At 33.1% G+C, this 3,505-nt stretch overlaps 1 non-coding gene across 1 annotated transcript; it reads right to left on the reverse strand.

Moving 5' to 3' along the window:
* Positions 1 to 1,032: 1,032 nt before the first annotated feature.
* Trnat-ugu (transfer RNA threonine (anticodon UGU)) lies at positions 1,033 to 1,107 on the reverse strand. The gene has a single exon. It is a non-coding gene; the product is annotated as a tRNA-Thr (tRNA).
* Positions 1,108 to 3,505: the final 2,398 nt, after the last annotated feature.

Below are 3,505 nucleotides of genomic sequence, written 5' to 3' on the forward strand. Positions count from 1 at the left end.
CAACTCCTACAGTCTATGCATTTTAGAATATGTAATTCAGGTGTGGATGACACTAAATCAATACCTGATCTAATGTCAAGGCAGACACTTGGAAGCTTCCAGAGCCATGCTATTCCTATTTGAACTCACTAACATTGAGTGGAATCAGATTGAACTGAACTACTCCCTACAATGTTCTATATGCTGCTCCATGTTTTTTTTCATCTCATTTCATATATTTACCTGAGCAATGATTGCTATTTGTGCATATTTCACATACCTGGCCCATAACAAATTAGTGGTTAAAATTACTAGTGCCTCTTTGAATGCCACATTCCAGTGTTAGGGAGCAAAGAATGAAATAGGTACTCCAACATATTATTGGTAAGAATTTTATTTCATAGAGACTTTCCAGAGAGAAGTCTGGGATGTGCCAAAAGACTTAAGTTTATATTCCTTCACTCAGCAATTTATCTTAGACCAGTACACACATGCACACACACATACACAATTAGAATCTTCATTGCAGTATTATTTATAACAGTGTATGTGTGTGTGTGTGTGTGTGTGTGTGTGTGTGTGTAAAATTACTGCAAATAAGTGTTTTCGGTTAAACACATTTTAAGACATATAGAAAATTTGACAGTATACTATACAGTTAATAAAAGTGATTTGAGAACTGGGGTTGTGGCTCAGTGGAAGAGCGCTTGCCTAGCATGTGTGAGGCACTGGGTTCGATTATCTGCACCACATAAACAAATAAAATAAAGGTATTAAGTCCATCTACAACTAATGAAAAATATTTTTAAAAAAGTGATTTGGGAGAAAAAATATTTAATGAAGTAATTGATCTTTATGATTCATGATGAATTAAAAACAGTAAGTCACAACAATATGAAAAATGTGGTCTCATTTATGTAACAAATGTTAAAAAGAAGGTCCAGAAAGTCCACAATTGAAACAATGCAGCACTTATCTCAAAAGATGAGATTACAGGAACTTATTAGTTTTTTTTTCACTATTTTGTATTTTTTAATCTAAAAAGCACATTTTTGGGGGGGTGCTGGGGATCAAACCCAGGGCCTTGTGCTTACAAGGCAAACACTCTACCGACTGAGCTATCTCCCCAGCCCCTAAAAAGCACATTTTTATAGGAAATATATAAATAAATATAAACAAAAATCTTAGTCTAAGACATGAGTTTCTATCAAGGCCTACATTCCCAATTATTTTGCTTTTATTTATATTATGTACTGATTCAATATCTGAATTTTTAGAAAGTAAAGCAAAAGAAGGTTTTTTTCAAAACTATAGTTGAACAGGAATCAATTTATTTCATTGAGAGTTGTCTTCTTAGGACTTTCATATTTAGGAGACTATGTTTTCTTAAACAAACTTAAAAACAAATGCAACTATTAGAAGAAAGCTTTCTAAATGCTTTTATATTGCTATCTGCCAAATTCTCCTTAGGAGCATCTAGAAAATCTTGGGCCAGACCACTGGGCTGTATAAGATTCCTCTCTTGTTTACACCCCAATGTTGTGTCATTGATTTCTTCTTTATTGTAAGTTATTATTGTAATTCATGCTACTGTAAGATCCCTGGTATACACAATCATTTTCTATTTGCTGCTCAGACATTTTCTTCCTGCATAAAGAGAGCTATTCTGAATGTAAAGCATTTGACAACAATGCATCAATAGTCTGGAATGCTAATTTATATTTCGTATGATTTGATTTTTATGACGTTATCAGATGACAAGAATAAATTTGAATTACTAATAGAAATATAAATCAGGCTACTGGAGAGCAATTAAACTACTTGAAAAATAACCAGTTACTATGGAAAAACAGTAGACTAGTCTCATCTTCAGCAAAAGTCATATTTTAATAGACATTTTACTGCAATTATTATATGTGTTCTTTGAATCCTTTCTAAATGCTGAAGCCATTCTTTATAAAAAATTGGAAGGACATCTACATTAAAGATTTGGAGGCATATTTTAATTTTTTCACCAGGAAGGTGTGCAGTGAAGCAGTAAAAAAATCAGTAGAAAAACAACAGCTCTAATATTTAAATCATAATTAATGTCACTGTTGTAACTTTTCCAAATACAATTGTTATTCTCAAAATAATTAAATTATTCAGATTAACGCCAGACTAATTTGGTGGTTCTGTTCCAGGACCCAGCAGGCATGAGTTCAAATTCCTAACAACTTTTCAGTACATAAAGAAGTGATTTAGTTTCTCACAGGAGAATGAAAGTTTCTTGTGTTTAAAATAAGGAACCTCAAAGTTGTCTCCTGATACAAATTCCTCAACTATCACATGGAAGGTGTGAAGAACTATAATGGACAACCCAGAAAGTATTCTCAAACATTAACAAGAAACCAAAGGAAGAAAGCAGAATGTTATAAGGGAAAGAACTCTTTCTCTGTGATCATGAGGAAGTTACTTAACATTCATTAAAATATTTCCTCATTTGTAAAACTTACATGAGGGTCTCTGTGACAATTACACAAGATAATGTATGCATGTTTAGTTGCAGGCAAATAGGAATATCTTCTAGCCTGAAGGTGGTTAAAATAGTAAGGTCAGTCAGTATTATATTCATTTTATGATTTTTGACAGCTTAGGAGCTAATCTGCTCTATGAATTCTGTTCAACAGCAAAGCTGTACCCTATTTCTATTTCCAACTCTTTTAAATCCTTAGTTGATGACCATGGACAAGGGAAGAGGTATAGTAATCTTTCTATTTCATGGCCTCTTGTGAATGGAGAAGGCTTTCTTATTTCTGAACTTCAGTAAGAAATGCCATGATAATTAATCCAAGACACTAGATTGTGACCGCATTTAGCTATTACTTTTACAGTAGGAAAAGAGAGTATTGGGGGAGGGGCTGAGCATACTAGTGAATTAAGGTCACACTGTAAATTAGGACTATTTTTTCCTATTCCACAAGTTCAATTTCTGTTGCTGCTTCTTAGATTGCTTCCATCAAAGCACCCTTATAAGAAGCAGTAGATGATACATCTAACATGGCTAGGGTAGCAATCAAGTGTGGTAGCTTAAGAGCTGTGGTAAGGTGAAGATTTCTTTTAAGTCAAATGTTTTATCTAAATAATCATACAAATTTTGCATTTCTTTCCACACAGTATTTATTCTTGTTATAAAAGTATTTATCATTGAGTAGAACTGATTCTTTATACAAGTACCTCCTCCCACACACCACTTTATATCCTTGTTTGAAAGGCAGCTAGTGTTTCTAGGAATTTATAAATGATATTTGTGAAGATTGCATAAGATTCAATGAGTTATCAGAAGTGATTGGTTGCTCTTCAATAGGAGGAGGTCTGTTGTTACCTAAATCATGACCAATAACTTCTTAGTATAGCCATACAAAATATGTAGGCAAAAAATTCATTGAGTGTAATGCAGTGTACCATGTTTATTAATGATTACAGTGAGGTATTTGGAGATAATTCTAAGCATACTGTGACAAGACAATCTGAAAGATTAAAGAAT

This window comes from Sciurus carolinensis, chromosome X (assembly GCF_902686445.1).
Source record: "Sciurus carolinensis chromosome X, mSciCar1.2, whole genome shotgun sequence".
NCBI classification, from domain to species: domain Eukaryota; kingdom Metazoa; phylum Chordata; class Mammalia; order Rodentia; family Sciuridae; genus Sciurus; species Sciurus carolinensis.